The following is a 23,107-nucleotide window of genomic DNA, read 5'->3' on the forward strand; positions in this document are numbered from 1 at the left end:
GGTAATTAAAATTGGATTTGTATGATATAGTAGTATAGTTTGAAATATGTAGAATTACGTGACACAATAGATGTAGTAGTAAAATAAAAGTAGATACATGTATAGGAGAGAAGGGGTACAATAAGAGGTAGGGACATCTAGGAGAGAGAAGTTGAAGAGAAAACAGAAGAAGGGGAGACGTGCAGGAAAGAGCCTTAAAATTATTTTAATTCAATTCAAAAGAATTGAATCAAGAACTAATTCAATTGAATCATTGACTCAGCGACATCTCGTCTATAATTACCGAAATAGGCAGGCAAAATAGGCATTCAAAATTCTAAAATAGGCATTTAAAAAGGCACTATAAATGTCTAATTTTTAATGGCTAACACGACCAAAGCGTACCAACATACACTAGTTTCTGTAGGAATGTAATTAAAGCAGTGAATAACTAAATATTCCTCCAAATGTTGTAATGAGAACTGATGTCTGTAAGAATGTTCTTAAACTGAGTGAAACTCCTCTCCACTTAACATGAAGTGATGGGGCAATACTTCCGGAATCCAATCTCAGCTGGGGACCAAACCAGTGGGAACGCAGTAATGTCAATGTCTTTTCCAATCAGTGCTTCTGATGACTTTTGCTTTGGCATATCTCCACGATATATTTCACGTATTACAGCAGAAAACTCAACTCCATACACAAGTAACAAACTCACAAACCGGATACACAGTTTAAAACAACTACCTCAATCAACTACCACCAACTACCACCAATAATTCACGCGGCATTGGGATAATGCAATCCCCAAACTGTATGCTCTGCAATCTTAATGAAGAGATGGATCGTCATCATCTGAGAAAGTGTCCAGCCCAACCCCGGGCTATAAGCTTGAAACGGTGGAACCAAAAAGGTGTACTAGTATGGCCGCCACATTACCCATAGTCCATCTCTTTTTCCGGCGTGTTAAACAGCTGTTATGTTCGTAGTATTACGATTATGACTTCTGTTTTGTGTTGTGAATATTTTGAAAGTCTAGTAAAATTCAGCGGGTGTTATTTTTATAAAAGCTAATATTCTTTTCTGTTGGTGAATATAGTGAACATCAATAAAAGAAAGTAGAAATGAAGTGTTCAGTCCATGTAACAACCATAATACGTGTAATAAAGCTACAGTGAAATGTACATTGATATAATAATCTACTATTTACTCCTGTTGTCTCCACATCCATTCTAAGCCATTTACGTAAGACAAAATATAATTTTTGAAGCTTCATATGTTAGATAGAACATAGGTGGACATATTGTGCTGTTGAGTCTAATTTTTTAAATACCTAGCTTTATAAAGTATCGTAAGTTACTATACAGAAAAGTACAGGGTGAAAGTCGACAAATATAATTACGTAAGGTTGTTCGACAATAAAATATTATAGGCTGCAGTATTTTCAAAGAGTGTAGGCTATTATTTTTTATCATGTTGCTACATGGCCTAATACTGGTAAATTACATTATTTTTTAAAGATAGGCTATAAAATATTTTACATTTTTATATACAGTACAAAGAATATATACAGTCCTATTATAATGCTAAATTACATTTTTAATGATCAATTGTTTTATTAACAAATGTTCAGAAAAGTGTAGGCCACATTTTTATATAGGTTATGTAGTAGGCCTATCTTTTATATAGATGGATCATTATACGGCCTAACACAGTACTAAGTTATATAACTATACTTTATCATGTCTAAATTTACAGCAAAATGAGAAAAGTGTGCATTTGTTGCACAGGCTATAGCAAGTGTTTTTCTTCTGGAGAAAAAAGTACTGGAATTCTGAGTAGTATTATAACAGACTGGGCGGTGATTACTATCCAGTGTCGTTTTTAACCTCCTTTTCGCCCAACTTTCTTGGTGTGTCAGAGTTTGATGGCAGTTCTGATGATGTTGAAATTATATAAGAAACTTCTTTTAGAGTCTCTGGATTATGATGCCGAACCTCAAAGGGAATAGAAAAAAACTAGGCTAATTTGTATATGAAATCTTATAGACTGTAATTAAATGCACTGTACTTCATCATTGTTAAATTCTGTATATATATATATATATATATATATATATATATATAGGTGGATGATATGCTTACATATTTAAGTCTTTCCACGTGCAAAGTTGGAACTGCATTTGATTTCAGTCTAACACTAGAGCAGGAGGAGGACCTGTCAAAACATTCTTCTAGGAAATGTTGCGAACAAATAACGCTTCTTGCCGTTGGCTGCCAATTTGGCGTATTTATAAATTTTAGCCGTTCAATTTTACGACTTAAATCTTTCGGAAATCTGTAAAGAACGTAAGTCATAATGGTTAGGCCTACATACTATTATATGAATAATTATTCCATTCATTATACGTAAATATAACAATATAATGCTTAGATATGAAAGGTCACGGCATTTCCTGAAGATTTTGGTTTAGCTGTTACACCACAAACGTAACAACTAACCATTATTAAAATCTGAATTAGACATTTAAATTTCGCCATGTAACATAACAGCCTGTAGCAAAATTAAATACTTGGCGGTATTTCGCGGAGAATTATGGGACAAAAGGTGTAGTTTGACGTCACATCCGTCCCATCGCTTGCAAGCATTTCCCCTTGGATCGCTATCTCCTTTCTTTTTATCCTCTCAGGTCCAGCCCTTCACTCCTCTAAAATTGGCCGTTACTGGGAAGTCAGTATGAAGATGTACTTTAGTTAGCTACAACTTTCCTATTATTGTCTTTTGTTGTTGTTTGTTTGTAATCAATGACTCCATTGGTCATGTATTAGCCATTTGCAAAGTAATAAATAGATAAATGATTCACGCGGCTTTCGAAATGCATTTTTTCTTATTGGTTGATTTTAAATTATTCGGTTTCTCCGCGCTCTCGTGGCAGTAAAACGTAACACACAGAATTATCGATAGTTCTATATCACTGCTCTCTGCTGAATAAAAAAAGAAACAAATTACAGATTCAAGAAATATCGATAGAAAGGTCAATAAATTCAAGTATAATATATAATATGGATATTTAGGCAACTTTTAGGTATTTATAACCAAATAGGCATTTACTGGTGAAATAGGCAATTATAGGCACTATAGAATTCGCATATAATTCTCACAATGTCTTAAAATGGATATGTAACCTAAAAGCTTGCGCCTTCAGATTAAGGATTAAAATAGGCATATAGCCCTAAATTCCCAGCTTAATAATAATAATAATAATAATAATAATAATAATAATAATAATAATAAAAAGGTAAAGGTATCCCCGTAACACGCCATGAAGGCACTTGGGGGGGCATGGAGGTAGAGCCCCATGCTTTCCATGACCTCGGCACTAGAATGAGGTGGTGTGGTCGGCATCACGCTCTCCAATTTTATAGGAGGCTGAGTGAACCTCGGGGCCGTTCTGAAAGTTTGACAACGAGAAAAAATCCTGTCACCACCTGGGATCGAACCCCAGACCTTCCAGTCCGCAGCCAGCGGCTCTACCAACTGAGCTATCCGGCCGCCCAATAATAATAATAATAATAATAATAATAATAATAATAATAATAATAATAATAATAATAATAATAATAATAATAATAATAATAATGCTATTTGTTGGACACTAAAACTTTCGCGTGGCAATCTAATCTTGTAATAAATTGTTGTTGTTTAGTCCAAAGACAGGTTTGAACCTCATAAGTGACACCAATAAGGCATCACTCATGAAGCAAGTAAGCCAAGAGATAATGGAATAGGGTGGCCAATCTCCTTTCCCTCTCCATTGCATACATAACTGACTAGTAACATATTTCACTAATCAGACTTAAGCTGTATACAAACAATTGTTCTTCCACTGACACATATCGTCAAATGGAATGTACTGCCTGATAATATAACAGGGACATCATTTTATTTTTACTTCAATTTTTATTGTACCTGAGTTTTTGAATGTACTTCACTCCCACCCCTTCTACTAATGAAGTTCCAACTCCACACAGAGCCAAGACAGCAGATAGTAAGCAGTACTGAGTTACTGAGTATAGTACGTTCCAGAAATATGTTCGCGTTTTCCAGTGACGAAAGAGCTTTCAATATTGAATCATATTTTCGCACAGGTACTGTCCGTTTGCCTACGTCGCATCCCGATTTCCCCCACCTGCTTCTGCTCGCCCCTCTGTAAAAGCTGGGCTGTCTTAGCTCTTTTCTGAAAACATTAATTTCTCTTAGGAATTGGGCATTTACGTAATATTATACAGCTGTTTAATTTAACTTAAATAAAAGGGCCTCGTTAAGTAATTAACTGTCACGTGATTTTATCCCTTTCTACAATCCTGCGGCATAACCACTTGGACGGACAGTAGATAGCATGTCTGAGTAATTTTATATTTTCGGGTCGGGCAGAAGTGAAGATTGAATTAACAGTACGTAGAGTAGGTATAGAATTATTTCAACATGAGTTACTAGTACGAAGGACGAAACTGGCAATTGAAATTAGATGCAATAGTCTATAGTGCGATAATATGTACAAAAGAACTGAAGCCTGTATCGAAATGAACGGCCACCATTTTCAAAATTGTGTTTAAATATTCATATTATGATTATTTTTCAATTTAACTTCATTGTCTATATTGTACGCTAATGTTCTGTAGACAGTATAATATACACCGCATAATGAATACGTTCGCATGGATAACTCACTTCGTGAGTAAAAACACTTATTCTTAATACAGTACTGTACTTTGATTAAAGAAAAACCTAATGAAAATTATCAAACTCAAAATCGCGATATTTCCTAGTTTACGTAAATGGATGAACTACTTTTCTTCCTTCCTTTACCTAGTAGAGTGATTTGTGTTTTACGCCAGTATCATCGAACTCCAGTCTTGGAGGGGGGAGCAAGCGGTGTTTCCGGTTCTCTAAAGGTATAGACAGGTTAATATTAAAAATGTTAGTAAAAATAAAATGATGTCTTTGTATATATCATGTATGACTTGAGGCTTTCTCGGCGTTTGATGTAGAATAACTCTTCTCGGGTTCTCAGCCAAGTGAGTTGGAGATTTGCTTCCAAGCTTTCGACGGCTAGCTCTGCCATCTTCTTCAGGGAATGAAGTGACTTCATTCCCTGAAGAAGATGGCAGAGCTAGCCGTCGAAAGCTTGGAAGCAAATCTCCAACTCACTTGGCTGAGAACCCGAGAAGAGTTATTCTATATACATATCAACCATGATTACGTATTTGTGATCAGGGGTATCAGCAAGAACCTCAATCAGAGGTAAGTTTGTAATTATAAATGTAAAAAGTATAGTTGGTGCTTGTTTACTTCATTTCTAAGTCTGCTCATCTATTTTCTAAATTCAAACTATCTATGTTAAATAAATCCTATTCTGTTAACTGCCTAAGGGCCCTCAGTCTCTACGTCCGGGCTTGTTTGAAAAAATAAAGTAGGTCTATATAGTCATTTGTTTTTTACTCAGTCTTAGATACTGCTAGGAACAGTTTAGTTATACTACCAGTAGGCCTACTCAAATTCACGTAACTATAGTCGATAGTTTATTCACAACAAAATTCTTAACAGAAAATACGCTTATTTCACACGTATTATACTATCATGTTTTGTAGTTACAAATTGTATTAGACTACATATAAGACTGTTCGGAACTGAGTAGGATTTTTGGGACCAAGTAGAAGAACGAATTATTAACACTTGGTGTAAAAATCTTAAAAAAATCCATTTTTGATTAACACCTAAACAGATGTATTATGTATTTTCGTTACAATTTAATCAACTAAATGAATATATTCACAATGCGTAAATATCTTATAACAGAAAATTTTGATGTTGATCCTCATTCTGATTCAGCTAACAAAAAGTGGATTCACTGACTGAAGAATTTTGATAATTTACTTGCACTATTATCTATGTAGCGTGGAAAATATCGGAAGTTTCACCTATAAATACTATAATATACCGCAATGTAATAATGATATACAGGGTGGGCAAAATAAAACTGGCCCGGAAAATCTGTAATATTTACATATATATATATATATATATATATATATATATATATATATATATATAGTTATAAGACTGTTTAAGACTGACCTTTGTTACTGAACATCACAGAAGAAATCACGGTTTCCTGCATTGTCAGGGTCATTTATGCGTCAGTCTTATACATATAAATTCATATATTTCATATAAGTCCCGCGCCGTGGCGTAGTGGTCTAAGGCATCTTGCCTAGGACTCGCGTTACGAAATGCGGGCTGGTTCGAGTCCTCATGGAGGAAGAAATTTTCTCATGAAATTTCGGCCAGTGTATGGGACCGGTGCCTACCCACCATCGTGATGCTTGGGGAGCTAAGATATGTAGCGAAATCCGGTTGCGAAAGCCAGCTATAACGGTTGGGGGGGGCATCACCGTGCTAACCACACGATACCTCCATTCTGGTTGCGTGATCGTCCACCTCTGATTCGACATGTGGGCGTGAGGCCCTTCACGGGCTGTAGTACCGGGCCACGAATACCAGTAGCGGCTAGCCGTAAAAAATATAGATGAAGTGCTGTTCACATAAACAAATGCACGAACAGTTTTACAATATAATGAGTAGGCCTACTATTCGTAAACTACGTACAATTTTAATAGTTCCAGAACACATGCAAACAGGAAAACTAATTTATTTCAGGACTCACCCAATTTCTTGCATACCAAGTCAATCCTCCTATCTTTTAAGCAGCAAACCTGTCGATGATGTCTTCATAAAATGTCTGAGTTTAATTGCGGGTGGACAATATCTCTATGCAAAGCTATGGGGCTAATGATTAAAGTCCCTCCTGTGATGTAGCATTCCGAGTGAAATTTTCGATATTTCAAACAGAAAAGCTTCTTTCATCAGAAGAGTTTTTAAGTTATTTTATACAACTTCTCTGTTTTCTTAGCATTTTTTTAAAACAAAGAACAAATGGAACTGTAGGTCGTCCAGAATTTAAAATAACTTTCTTATCCTCATATTTAAGTCTACAAAACGGCATTTCTAATAAATTACAAACTGTGTCATTTTCGGGATACATATTTCGCACTCGTTTATCAACATTTTCTATGTACTGGTACCTAAGTACTCGCATTTGTATAATAGCACTATAGTGATATACATATATATATATATATATATATATATATATATATATACACTTAGATGTAGCATTAATACACTATATACACTTATAACTAATATACTCTAAATGCATTAAATATTACGTACACAGTATTAAACTACGTGTGTACATTTACACGCGCGTTAAACTTTCAAATACAAGAGCTGGAACAAAACTGACGAGCTCATGAGAAGAAATAATACACCCCGCGGAAAACAACTTTTAAGCTTTGCTGATGTATGTGGGGTGTATTCCTGATAAAATAACATAGAGCCAGCTAATTTACCACTGCAGGGGTGGCTGCTTGGACACAGGGAATGAGAATACTATAGTGAGGCTCACGTAAGTTCAGTTCCCAAACAGCAAATATTTCCGCCTTGTCAGTGTTGCCAACTGTTACCAGATATCACCACATGTAGTAAAATCACGATCCTATGTACTGAATGACTTCTTTACTCACCGTACTTTACCTTAATGTTGGAAGGTTATTCTAAATAGTTTCAATAATAATGAGAAATGTATTGCTATGTTCTATTCTTTTATTCCTTTACATTATTATTAGTATTAGCATTAATAGGTTACTAGACGTAAATATACAACAAAGTATAGTATATAATATTCAAGAATCAAATCTGTTCCAAGACCAATTAAATTATTGTCACTTCACTTCAAAGATTCCAGCGTACATATACTGTACTTCCTAAAGGTAGATAAATTAATAACCAACTGACTTTTGGTTGGAATTCGAATGAACTTCTGATTATCTTTTGAAATTAGTAAGGAAATGGATAATACAACTAGGCTAAAACTGAAATAATAATAAATCAACTTACAAAAATAATTTTGGTCCTTAAAAGCCATAAGTAATTTCACTTCTAGATACCTTTTTAAAGATTTCATTTGTTTGTAAATTGCTTAATAATGTTACACTTACACTTATTATTTCTGGAACTCCACGTCTGTCATTGAAAAAATGTATGATACATAACTGTGAAGTCTCATTTTGGCTCTTGTGTCCTAAATTTAAATAAGAAAAAACAAATGATTCAAGAAATGTGAGCTGGTGAAAATTAAATACTCAATTAATAAAATAATTACTACCAAAAGAGTATTTTATTAATTCTATACAAAAGATGGATTACACAGAACAGATGGCCAGAAATCATAGCATCACAACATACAGCATGAAACGATCATCAAAAAATGCTTTTTGTACACAATAACATCTTTCAAACGAAGTGAAATAGCCAATAAGTTCAATAAATATTATGCTAATAAGTAATAACTATAATTAATAATTATCTACAAGCTGTAAAAGGGAATAAAATAGTATATTGTTGAAATTAGGGGGTATGGTTTATTACGTGTATTTATAATTTTAATTACTTTTTCTACATTTAATTATATTTTAATTTCTATTAGATTAGTTGGTGGTGTGGGTGTTAGTTTTATCTGTGTACGTCAGACTATTAAGGAAAAACTGAAAGAAATATTAAATCTACAATCTACTTTATATAACAATATTTAATCAAGAACTGAATATTACTATTCATTTAATAACATAAGACCCAAAACATCTCCAAGTCCAGACAATACACATGCTGATTTTCTTAAATATGTTGGCAAACAAGCAAACTCACTACTTTTATTTTGTAATCTCAACTAAAATACAATATCTGTCTGGAGAAAATCTATCATAACATCAATTTTGAAAAGCAATTATTCAACTAATATCTTTTCGAGTTATCGACAGATACCACTTACCAGTATGATAGCCAAAATTATGTAAGAGATGATTTCATAGATTGAATTGGTTCCTGGAATCTAGTAACTAACTTTCATCTTATTGAGTTGACTTTAGAAAATTACATTCAACAAATGGACAGATTTTAAATTTTAGTGAAGATATTAAAGATATTTTAAACAGAAAACAAAACACCTTAGCAATTTTAATTTATTTTCAAGGATCATATGGCTCTGTAAATATAAATCACTTAAGAAATTGCAAACTTAGGGTGTCCATGATAAAGTGTTACATTGGGTCAGTGACTTGATTATTTGATTCATTGTCACAAATATGTAAATAGAGACAGATTCATCTGGGCTTCCCACATTGTTGTTTTCAGGAATACATTTTCCAATATTAATGTCGATGGTCTAACTAAAGAAATAGGTCTTATGATAATCTCATCATTTGCAGATAATATGGTTGTCTAGAACAAAAAATCACAGTCCACAAATATTAATAAACTGAGCCAAAATCCCAACAGACTTTTTGACTCTACTTGGAGAACTCAAACTTGCTCAATCAAGGGAAACTTTACTAATAAAACACAATCCCAAGTTATTTCAAAATGAATAGTATATAAGTTAACTTTAACAGATGATGTTAAGAAATGTGATACTTCTCCAGACATTTTAAAAATCATTAGAAACGATAAATGATCTGGTCAGTGAGTGACTACATACAGTATTTTTTATAGATGGATCCTGTTTACCAAGCCATAGATGTAGTGGTGTTGTAGTACAATACCAGTATATTCCCTTTTACAGGGAATTATATTCAAACACTTGTTTGCCCCATTTTAACCGTGACAATGCTTTTTAGTTTTTTAAACTTTCTGGTTATTGTATTGTGTTTGTGTTTAGTGAAAGATTTTAGATAAGGGTGCAAATAGCCATAGTAGCTGACGCTCCCTTTTTAAACGCCACTAACTAATTAACTAACTAACTAACTAACTAACTAACTAACTAACTTCAAACACTGACTAATTTTGATAGTGAAAATTTAGATACACTTTTAAGCTTACAAAATCTCCAGTATCAACTTCATAAATCTGAGAAGGCTGTCATACTATCAGACTCAAAATCAGATATTCTTGCTGCAGTATTGGACGTAACAGCATGAAATCTCAATATTTTACAGTGTTTTAATATTTTAAGCAAAATGGTCTAATTACATCGACGACTGGTACTTCTGTGGATCCATGAACTTTATGGAGTGGGAGGTAATGAGGTAATTGAAAGGTAGCAAAATTACTGTAAGGTTATCTATACCTGCATCTTACCACACTGTTAAAAGAATAACAAGATCAGAACATGACAATGTGGTAACAAAAATCGGAATGATTCTAAAGCAAATGAAAAAATTGCAATAGGCCATCCGGCATCCGCTCCACGATGGAGGAAAATTCTCAGAAGAAACCAACTAATCAGACCAAATGGGGGATCCAAACTACCCTCGAGTGCAGCTCTGAATTTTCAGGCCAACGAGTCTACCGACTAAGCTACATTGGTGGCTCCACTAAAAATATGAAGTACATGGCACTCAGATTATTAAATTGACAAACCTAAACAATTATTCATCAGTTAAGCTATAAAATATAATACATAGCAAGCAAGTTAATTCAATTTAAAAGTATAAACAATTCAATCAGTTGAAATATACAGAAATTGATAATAAATATCATGCAAATTACTTCACATTACAAGCATAAACAATTCATCACTTGTGGTATACAGCCTACTATTTAATTTATAGCACATACAATTCATCAGTTAAGCTATAGGCCTACAGTCTACTATTGAATTTACAGCATATATAATTCATCAATTAAGCGAAACAAAAATATAGTACAATACATAGTAAAAAATAATACACCTAATTTAATAACTGAACTTCTATGAAAATCTACAGTGGCAGTACTCATATTATCACAGGCCATGATTGTCTCAAATATTTACAAAGAACTGATATTTCAGAATCTCCCCATGCCATTTCTGAAATCTCAATGAAGATATGGATCATTGTCTTGACTGTTTAACTTTACACAGCTTTCAATCATCTGGTTAAATATTGGAGTGCAAGATAACAAATGACATCAACTGCTGAACACTTGGTATCAATCAACCAACAACTTCATTAGATTAAAGGGAAAAAAAAAACTGAAAGAATTAATTGTATATAGACACAACACATAAGACAAGGCCGCTTCAGAACAGTAATTGGCAAGGCTCTGTTGTTTTAGGATTCTTATGTAGATTCAATTTCACCTGAAAGAAAAAAGTAGCATCTATAAGTATGCCTAATTATGAGAAATAAGAGAAACGGTTGCAATAGTAGTAGTAGTAGTAGTAGTAGTAATGATAATAATAATAATAATAATAATAATAATAATAATAATAATAATAATAATAACTGCAAAGTATGGAAATTAATATTGAAATATAATATCAAAAGGTGATTTCACACCATCAACTCTTATCATTTAGTACAACAAATCTATTATATTCAGTTGCAATCACCAGTAGCTGTTCTTTCCTCCATTTTGTTGTTGGCTGATTTTTCACAAGTCTGCTATGATATGCAGCACTATCCATGACAATAACGCATTGCCCTAATGTTCTCAGGTCAACAACTGTGTTTGCACCCACTTCTCAACTACAGGGCTATTCATAGCACTATGGTAGTCCTGACTTTTCTTTCAATTGCATGAAAAAATTAAATCAGCACCTGCAATAAAAATTATACAGCATTTAAATAAAGAAAATAAAACATAACATAACATAACATGACATGAGATCCTCTTTGGTGAAAGGCTTTCCCACGTTTTTATTTAGTCACCAATTTTTATATTTTTGTACCCTGATTTAAAAAATTACTCTTGCCAAATTTATGTAAAATATAAATCAATATAACTTACCGAGTATAAATCCACCTTTCGTTCCGGCATCTAATCTTCCACCCTCATTTGTTGGTCTATGAATAACACCATTCATGTCACTGGAAACTTCACCTGGTTTATTTCATGAATAAGTGGGTGATCCTACTTAAAAAAAACAGAGAGAGACAAGCAATTCACATTGACACTCTAAGAGACACAAAAATTTTAAAGACAGGAAAACCGTTCAAGAATTTTATAACTAACCTCTAGTTATAATATGAAACTATTAATTGCAAAACATGTTGTTCCCACTTGAATTCATTACTAGTAGCCTATATTAATTGCAATTTCATATTCCACATAAGTGTTAACCTATTTGTTAGTAAAAAATTCAATCACTCAATGTCTCACAATACATTGAAATTTACCATTCATAAAAATCCAAGTCTCATCCAAGAATAATACGGGTTTAGGGTTCTCACGCTCCACATTTCTTATATATTCTCTTAAAAACGAATAACATCACTTTCTCGTACATGTGTATAAGGATCCCCTTTGCTCCATAGAAATTTCATCTCTTTCAAAATTTTTTTCACCGATGATAAGGATACTCTAAATAAATATGTTTCATAATCATCATTCATATTTTCCAGAACTTTTGCTGCTGTTAGTACTTCCCCTGTAACAGTAAATGAAAATTATGCCATATTTTTATACATATGACTAATATCAGAATTACATTGCATAAATCAACACAATAATTCCTGTAACTTCCCTACCTTTATGTAACTTGTCATAAATAAATCTCGCAATTGCATCTTTCGTAAAATCATCAGCATCAGTCACTGAATGTTTACGTAGTCTCACGGCCTACTTGATGAAAGGCCACCGCACTGAATGTGGCAACGCCGCTACAATGCATTTGTGGGGGCCGACATCTGTCACATTATAGTCTGCTTGAATGTAAAATGTTTCTAAATTCTATCATGAAATAAAAGTAGATTCTCAAACTTTGCTGGATATGTATTCATAAAACATTAACCATGTTGTATCAGTGAGCAAATTAAAGACGATTCCAGCATATAGCCTACTTAATATCTCACAATTAAGGAAATAATTCAGTTTTTAACGCCATGTAGGCACTATAATACGTTTCATTATTATTGTCCGAAATAATTTTGTTATGAGCTTTACAAACAATGATGATGATAATAATAATAATAATAATAATAATAATAATAATAATAATAATACAAAATTGAGGTAACACATGTCATTTTCTTGCAGGTCTGAAGACGGAACTTAAAACATAACATTAATTAATTAAAAAAGGCATTATCCGTAATTGTTACATTTTTATTTAATAGGGTTCGGAAACTCATTCCATCAAGAACAGATGGAAAAACTATTTTGAGCAACTACTAAAATGTACATAGGCCAAATAGAAATTAATGGGACGAAATTCAAATAGAATCTGCTGAGTCATTTATATTCGAACTCACACTTTCTAAAGTCGAAACTGCAATAAAAAAAAAAAACCTGAAAAAGTACAAGTCTTCAGCTATAGATCAAATTCCGGCAGAATTAATACAAGAGGGCGGTAGCGCATTATCTAGCGAAATTTATATGCTTGTATGAACTATTTTGGAAAAAGACATTGTACCAGAATAATGAAAGGAGTCCATAATTGTACCTATCTTTATAAAAGGGGAAAAGACTTACTGCAGTAACTTTCGAGGAATTTCACATTTGTTGATTTCGTACAAAATTTTGTCCAATATTCTTTAGAGAAGATTAACTCCTTACTTCGATTAAATTAATGGGGATCATCAGTGCGGTTTTATGCGTAATATGTCGACTATAATTGACCAGATTTTTTGTATTCGACAGATACTGGAGAAAAAATGGGAGTATAAGGGTAAAGTACATCAATTATTCATAGATTTCAAAAAGGCATATGACTCGGTTAAGAGAGAAGTGTTATATAATATTCTTATTGAATTTGGTATTCCAAAGAAACTAGTTTGATTAATTAAAATGTGTCTCAGTGAAACGTACAGCAGAGTCCGTATAGGCCAATTTCTGTCGGATGCTTTTCGAATTCACTGTGGGCTAAAGCAAGGAGATGCACTGTTTAACGTTTTAACTTTGCTCCAGATTATGCCATTAAAAAAGTCCAGGATAACAGAGAGGGTTTAGAATTGAACTGGTTACATAAACTGCTTCCTTATGCGGATGACGTGAATATGTTAGGAGAAAATTTACAAACTATTAGAGAAAACACGGACATTTTACTTGAAGCAAGTAAAGAGATAGATTTGGAAGTAAATCCCGAAAGGACAAAGTATATGATTATGTCTCGTGACCAGATATTATACGAAATGAAAATATAAAAATTGGAAATTTATACCTCGAAGAGGTGGAAAAATTCAAATATCTTGGAGCAGCAGTAACAATTATAAATGACATTCGGGAGGAAATTAAATGCAGAATAAATATGGGAAATGCCTAATATTATTCGGTTGATTGAGAGGCTTTTGTAATCAGTATGTTCTCAAAAATCTGAAAGTTAGAATTTATACCGGTTTTTACCAGTTGTTCTGTATGGTTGTGAAACTTGGACTCTCATTTTGAGAGAGGAACAGAGATTAAGGGTATTTGAGAATAAGGTGCTTAGAAAATTATTTGAGGATAATAGAGATGAAGTTACAAGAGAATGGAGAAAGTTACACAATATAGAACTGTACGCATTGTATTCTTCATATTCGTATTAGGAATATTAAATTCATACGTTTGAGATGGGCAGGGCATGTAGTACGTATGGACGAATCCAGAAATGCATAGGCAGTATTAATTGGGATGCCGGAGGGAAAAAGACTTTGGGGAGGCCGAGACATAGATGGGAGGATAATATAAGATGTATTTGGGGGAGGTGGGATATGATGGTAGAGAATGGATTAATCTTGCACAGGATAGGGACCGATGGCGGGCTTATGTGAGGGCGGCAATGAACCTCCGGGTTCCTTAAGAGCCATTTGTAAGTAAGAAAGTAAGGGTTCTGCAATATATCATGGAATTCTACACAATATTTCTAATTTTCCCTCTTTGCCAGAGCAGCTAGTACTTGCAAGATAATTTTAAATTTTGCAGTACGCCTAATTGTTGAGTAGTAGGCTACGACAGATATTATTTGTTTACAAATATCGAACACTGGTTTGCCTCAAGGGCAGACATCTGAAACTAATGTACTAAGATTTTCATCCTCGTGTGATCCTTGTTCCACCAATTTAAACTACACCTACCTTTCGTTAAAATATCAACATGTCTGAAATGACAAAGAATTATGTATGTGAAATTATCTCTACATACATAGCTACTTCAGGTAAAGATTAATATTACAGATGACAGTGATATCTTCTGTAAGCAGTCTTTCAATCTGCCACAAATTTGAGCCCCCATGTAACGTTGCAGCAATTACAACGCGGTGGCCTTCCAATCAAGTAGGCCGTGACGTAGTCTATGTTTTCCTGGTGTCACAAGTGGGGTCCCCTTCTGTGAATTTCTCACATTCGTGGCTGTAGTAAAGCCAAGCTGTAATAACAAACAATAACATAACACTTCTAAAAATTGTTATATCATAAAATTCATGCATGATACCAACATTTGCAGCTATATGAATAGAAAATGATCAATATGTCAGGTTGGGTCTACGATAGGTTTAAGTAGGCTAATATTTAGGTAATTCTCCAGAAAAGCTACATCAAAGAAGGCATAATTTTATTTTGTTTAATTGATTTCTGTGATATTTACATAGTGATGAACACGTGGTTTTAGAGCACAGCCACAAATACTTTCAGCACAAAAATCCTTTGACACTTACCTGTATATTCTAATGCATTGTTGTAGTCCCTCCCTCAAACTTGTTACTAATTACCAATATAACATGCGAGAGGTCCATGACGAAGAGAAATGGTTAGTTTCCCAGTAGTGCGTCCTCGTCCTCTCGAGTGTTATATCTTAACAAGTACTTTGGGTGGGGTAGCTTTTCTGAAGAAACACCATATTTAATATTACTTAGACCAGTCATGAATAAATTATTCAGCCAGAGTCAACGTTCCTATGCTTTATAGAGTATGTTATATAGTTATTATATAAAACTGAATTATTTTTAAGCACCATAACAGGCCAACATTCATGTAATATTTGCTGCAATATCAAGTTAATAATTACAATATGACTTGTATTTTCTTCGGCCGATGTGGCATGTAAATTGTGATCTGAACGGTTAATTTAATACTAAAAGAGAAAACTGGAAATTTACTTTCGTGCTGTTTGATTATTTGTTCGTCTAATTTGTAAATGTATTTAAGCTATCACCTACTGCAGTATTACAGTATCTTAAATGTATTTAGTTTGGCAATATGAAAATCACTGACTTGATTAAACATCTAGGCCTAACTTAAAAATTTGTTTTGTTTGACCACAATCATGAAATTATTAGTGCAAACTCCTAAAACTGAATACCACTTTGAAATGTATGCTTAAGAATACTTACTCCTAATAATTGTCCTATTCTGGTTGTAATTGCTGTCTCCGTTAGCATAATTCCTTCTTCATTATCTTCTTTCTTCAACTCATTATACACGTGAACTACAGATTTCTGAAGCGTACTCTGAATGCCACACATTTTCTTCCTTGGAGGAGTCACTGCAACACTATTTCATTTTTTTGACATAGTAATAAAAATCTAAACACGAAAGAAATTCATTAAAATTTGAAATAATATTTCTATCCATTACCCACGTGCATTATCACGCCCAAGTATATTATATTTATTCGTACTTATCTGACTATTCTTGAATTATAACCACAACGCAACACATAAAATAACTATTATGTATTAATATTAATACTAATATTAATTAATTATTAATAAGTTCGAATTTCACTATCTTCCAGTAACCGGCTGAGAAATCTAGTACAATTTTAATTTCATGGAACTCCAGTACCGGCAAATATTGTCGATATTTGCCTCAGCTGCCAACATACCAGTTACAAAATCACTACCATTTACAGTATTTGTCAGTATCGAAATTCGAAACGAAGTTGGCAAAAGAAAATTCAACCTTCAAACTAGAAAATCACCATAATCCACTAGCATTTGTAGTAATGGGGGAAAAATGGTTAGGTTTCACCCTTAGGGTATCAAGTTACCTGGTCTTCCCTATATTCTTGAGTCAAGTATTACATACTGTAAAATTTCACGGCCCTTAAACAATAGCTCCCAACCTTGGAGACCAGCTTCAACCCTTCTATAGTCCGACCATCGGTTCTGTGCCCCCGTAAGATATGCGAACTGAATCTTAATTCCTTTTCAGCCTCGGCAATTCATTTCTCCCCCTGTATTCCTATTTCTCTCTTTTCTATCCCGCTCTCTTTCTCTCCCCCCACTACTCACAATTTTGAGCCTTCTTGCGGGACAGTTTATTTGCACTTGCAGTCCAGTGTTGTCAACTCAACATGAATACTGTAGCACGGAGTGGTGAAAGAAATATTATTAAGCAAGTAATAGCATTTTGCATAAGTCAATCAGCGTCATTAGACCTACTTAAATTAAATTATGAATAAGTAATAATTAACCTTACAGTATTATAAGCAATATTCAAGAGACATGACACTGTTTGACGGAAGTTTGGCAACATCCCTATTCGGCAAGTTTCGTGGCCTGCTGTTTGACGTAGTGGGAGAGAAACGGGTGGAATGGGGTGAGTAGAGGCGTTAACTTTTCCAAGAACGACAGCGCTGAAGGGGCATAGATCCGATGGTACGACAATATATTATTAGTACCGTTAGATCTGCAAACTGGTTACTCCACCTACAAGTCTGACAGTTCTCCGTAACTGAAAGACTCAGAAACGCACTTCACTCATACAATCTTTCTTTAGTGAGTGACTTCACGTTACCATGGAAACCAAGTGCTGTATGAGAATGGGAACGCAAATAATTTCACCTCTACAGTATTGTAAGTTCCAATAGCCGCCGCTCGGTGCTCGTAACACTTGACATTATTCTATTCAGCGGATGGTTCCAGGTACTATTTATACAACCAAACACTGTTCATAACGACTGAAAAGAAAACTTTTTTTCTTTTAGAAATATGTACCGGTAATAACTAGAATTAATTATTAATATGAGATAAAATTTTTTACACATAAATAGATGAAGTGGCACTTCACTTACTTCACCTGAATAACCGACCGTGACGGATACTTCATATAAATTTTCCACGGGCCAGTTTTATTTTGTCCACCCTGTAATATCACATCGTGATCAAATCATTGACTAAATAGGTGGCCAATAGGCCTACTATAATTTCGAATTCGTGTTTTGATGCAAATAGCTTATCTATAAAACAGAATTCCACTTCCTGGTATTTGTAACTGTTTACAGCCGTATGCTGCACAGTATTTCACCATTATAACGGCAAAATTAAATAAATATAATTAAAAGATGCACTTCTTTCAACTATATATATATATATATATATATATATATATATATATATATATATATATATATATATATACTCTCCAGATGTGTCAATAGTACAAAAGTTACATGTCACGGTTTTCTCAGCATTTGTCTACAGGAGTTGTGTATCCAGTTTATAATGTTAAAATCACTGGTTGTATCGATATTGAATGTATCTATAGGTTTATACGACTTGCCAACGGTTGGTAACAACTGTTCTATATCATAGCAAAATAGATCATAACACACGCTCACTAACCAGTCATTCACTTGTGTCTAAACTATCATCGTTGTCGCAGCCATGGATGTAATGGTTTCTGTAATGGTGAGTCAAAACGGGAGTAAGCCACCGGCGCGGCGTAGCTCTGTCGGTTAAGGCGCTTGTCTGCCTATCCGGAGTTGCGCTCGGGCGCGGGTTCGATTACCGCTTGGCTGATTACCTGGTTGGGTTTTTTCCGAGTTTTCCCCCAACCGTAAGGCAAATGTCAGGTAATCTATGGCGAATCCTCGGCCTCATCTCGCCAAATATCATCTCGCTATCACCAATCCCATCGACGCTAAATAACCTCGTAGTTGATACAGCGTCGTTAAATAACAAAGTAAAAAAAAACGGGAGTAATTGAGAACAACTCGGCGGTGTTACTATAACGTCTTTGATTATATATAACTACAACGTATTTGGTTTTATCATACCCGGGATATACCTCAAGTCACGTAAAAATGGAATGAATAACTGTTCGTTTTTCAAAACGTCACATAATTCACATAATGTGATTTCACATTCACTTTCATATAGACCTACCGATGAAGTACTGTAGAAGGCACTTCAATGATGTAGCCTATTCACTACGCGGTACTAAAAATGGACTGTTGCGTCGAACATGCCACAGTAGGCTACTATTAAGATATATTGATAGTTGAAAATATGAAAGAATAATGACGAATGATGAAATATATTATGTTTATATGTCGCCATCTACGACGTTTATTAATGCTACATATCAGGAACTTTCAAACGGGTGTTTTGCAAATGATCTCGTGGTGTATAGATAAGACTTCAGACAAGCAAACAGTACGGAACCGGTTCGACTCTACTCTTCGGCAAGATAAGTAAATTATACTATAATAATATCAAATAATTAATAGCACTATAAATAACATATAATATAATGTGTAATTTAGATATAAATGAATATAAAAAATAAAAGAAATGAGGTAAAAGAGGAAAGGAAAGAAGACAAGTCTAACTTAAGTTTCTTTAATCTGCCCAAAACCCTGTATTTCCTAACTTACCCCGTTAGACGAAAAGCGGCATAAGTAACGCCGGCGAGTCATTCTCAATTACCAAAATGGGAAACGTCTCATCATCGTTGACGACTACAAATTCCGACTGAAACATAAAAGTAAAAATGGTCGGTGCAGATGGTCCTGTGTAAATAAGACGTGTTGCAGTAAAATATATACTACGTGTAGCGAGTCAGACTATAACGCTGACTTACAGAAATCAAATTTAGAACATAATCACGAAGGCGATCAGAACTTAAACCGCCAATCATCTTAAAAGAAAATTAAGAGAAGATGATGCATTACTTCGAGAGAAACCTACGAAAGTGATACTTAAAGAAATTTCTGAGTACGAGGAGGAAAGTAATCTAAGTACTATTGACACCTCTCGTATTCGTCGGAACTTAAAGAGAAGTGTTATGCCAACACTGCCACAAAGCAGAGCTGACGTACACGAAGCAGTTCGTGCTGCATCTCCTAAGACTAACAGGTAGGAAGAATGTTTGTTTCTTAATGACACGGTGAGTAGTGATAATTTTTTCATGCAACAATAACTTAATATTTCTTTGTGAGTGCGAAAAAACATACGTAAATGGTACATTCGAATATTGCATAGCATTCCTTTGCCAGCTATTCAGTATTCATGGATACAAAAATGGTCATTATGTACCATTGGTTTATAAGTTGTTGCCAAATAAATCGACTGCAAATTACATACATATTTTCCGTCAAATTCAGGAAACATGTAGGCCTACTACACGACGCTTAACTTTCTATCCTGCAACAATTGCGAGTTTATTTTGAACAGACCATACATAGCGCTGTAAGTGAAGTTTTCCAAAATAGTAAAATAGATGGATGCAATTTCCACTTATCACAAAAATAGTACCACAAAATAATTGAATTATACTTAGCGAAATTGTATACAGCAGGATCTTGCGATATTGAATTTTTATTTATTTATTTTATTTTATTTATTTTTTTGGTAAATTGACTAAGGTGGATGATTGTTTTACTGACAACTTCATGATAACGTCACTAAATTCTGTGACTGTATTTGACAACCGTTTCCACCCACACTATGGGCGAATGAACAATCCACTGCATACAAAGAAACAAATAATGCAGTAGAATTAATTTATGCAAAATATAATAATTTCATGTTTTACCACGCCTCTTCCAACATTTTCCTTTCCTTAGATGTATTTCTCCAATCCAAAATAAGTGCCTACATAAAAGTAAGAAGCATTCAACAAGTAATACCTGTAAGAACATCAGCTAAAATAAATGGCAAGTATTGTCGCCTACGCAAATGGAGACACCAATACATAAACAATGAAATATCCCGTTTCGATTTCATTAAGAAGGCGCCATATGAAAACAAAATGCTCATGAAATGAAGGAGGAATGAAGTTCAGAGGAATGTTTATTTTATAAGTGACAAAGTTACTAAGCCTAACATCTTTAACAATTTTGTAAGTGACAAAGTTATTAAGTCTAACATTTTAAATCATTTTATAAGTGACAAAGTTACTAAGCCTAACATTTTTAACCACACCTACGTAATTTCGCAGCCAGTCCTAAGTCTGGGAAAGTGGGAAGGAAAATGTTAGCGTGCAGCACTTTACATATGTCGGTGATGTTATTTACACTATCTAGTTGGTGAACTTTACATATGTCGGTGGCGCAGTGTACACCATCTCGGTTAGGAAAAAAGGTGAAAGTGGCGCTGATTATCACCTTCCAAAATTTTGACAGAGACAGCCGCCCTAGGTCACCTAAGATGAACCACAGGCGAAATCAGGGAGAGCTAGACACATGTTGAGATCTTTCCAAAACATAGTATCGAAATGTCTCAGAGTTACACCTTCATTAAAAAGATGACAGCACACATGAAACAATGATAATTGTTTGAGGATGACACTTTAACGCGCCTTTACTAACCTGTAAAATGTAGTATAGCGTATGCAATAATTTGTGCATCTACAAAGTAAAACCTCGTTAATCTGGAACCGATAAGCCGGACTTCGCTTAATCCGGACAGACAAAAAAGAAACGATGAGTTTGGAAAAATTGAAGAACCTTGTTTTAAGGCTTACTTTTATACATTAGAACTGTGGAATTACGATAACTACAATAATACATCTACAGTATTAAAAGTAAAGAAAATCCATCAACTTTGCATTAAAGTAATATTACAAACTGCCCCCCATTGAGAGTAGCCCTTACGGACTCAGTATATCCTCAAAAAATAAATATACATGTTTATCATAGATACAAAGGTAAAGGTATCCCCGTAATATGCCATGGAGGCACTTGGGGGACATGGAGGTAGAGCCCCATGCTTTCCATGACCTCGGCACTAGAATGAGGTGGTGTGGTCGGCACCACGCTCTGACCGACTTTTACCCCCGGGAAAGACCCGGTACTCAATTTTATAGGAGGCTGAGTGAACCTCGGGGCCGTTCTGAAAGTTTGGCAACGAGAAAAAATCCTATCACCACCTGGGATCGAACCCAGGACCTTCCAGTCCGTAGCCAGCTGCTCTACCAACTGAGCTAACCGGCCGCCTGTTTATCATAGATAATTAAATTAAAAAAAAAAAACAAAGAAAAGGGCATGAAAAATTACAATTGCTATTAATGTGGGATCATGTGATTAATCAGCATTTGACAGGATTTTTTAACACTGTTATCACAATGTCATCCCTCAGAGATATTGGCAGAGCAAATTGCCGTCGAAATTCTTCGAAAAAAGCTGGCATAGTCCCTGGAGCACTTATAAGGAAATCGAATACCTCAACGTGAATTAAGTCATATTTCAGCTTGAAATAGTTGACTAGGCTCATAGACCGACTTCTTCTCATGGTGGACCTCGGCTGACTGATGACATCCTACTTCAAAACGTATTGTAGGATCCACAATGACGCCCTGTTAGTGTCAGCATTGTACGCTAAAATATCTACTCTTTCCTTGACCCATTTTCAGCTAGACAGGAGATTTCTTCTTCTACCATCCAAGCTCTGATTACGTTAGTATAACGGAAACTACCCCTTATAGGGGGCGTAATTAGACAAAATTAGTAACTTTTCTCCTACCTAAAATATATTTATGAAATTTTACACAGTAGTTACAGGTAGCATACATGTTTTTTGTATACAAGCTCTGATTACGTTAGCATAAGGGAAACTACCCCTTATAGGGGGCGTAATTAGACAAAATTAGTAACTTTTCTCCTACCCAATATATTTTTATGAAATTTTACACAGTAGTTACACGTACCATATATGTTTTGTATAAAGCTCTCATTACGTTGGTCTAAGTGGAACTATCCCTTATAGGGGGGCGCAGTTAGACAAAATTAGTAACTTTTGTCCTATCTAAGAGACTTTTATGAAATTTGATACAGGAGCTACAGTTAGTACATTTGTTTTGTGTACAAACTCTGTTTACGTTGGTAT

At 34.4% G+C, this 23,107-nt stretch overlaps 1 protein-coding gene and 1 long non-coding RNA gene across 6 annotated transcripts in view; both read right to left on the minus strand.

Moving 5' to 3' along the window:
* The window catches only part of lobo (lost boys), a 782,641-nt gene that overhangs the window by 278,413 nt on the left and 481,121 nt on the right, over nt 1–23,107 (minus strand). The gene's annotated exons all lie outside the window — the stretch shown is intronic.
* LOC138705058 (uncharacterized) lies at nt 8,263–12,859 on the minus strand. Its single transcript, XR_011333567.1, has 3 exons — nt 11,872–12,859; nt 11,474–11,681; nt 8,263–11,221 (listed from the first exon to the last, which is right to left on the minus strand). It is a non-coding gene; the product is annotated as an uncharacterized lncRNA (long non-coding RNA).

The sequence above is a fragment of the Periplaneta americana genome, chromosome 8, assembly GCF_040183065.1.
Source record: "Periplaneta americana isolate PAMFEO1 chromosome 8, P.americana_PAMFEO1_priV1, whole genome shotgun sequence".
Lineage (NCBI taxonomy): Eukaryota > Metazoa > Arthropoda > Insecta > Blattodea > Blattidae > Periplaneta > Periplaneta americana.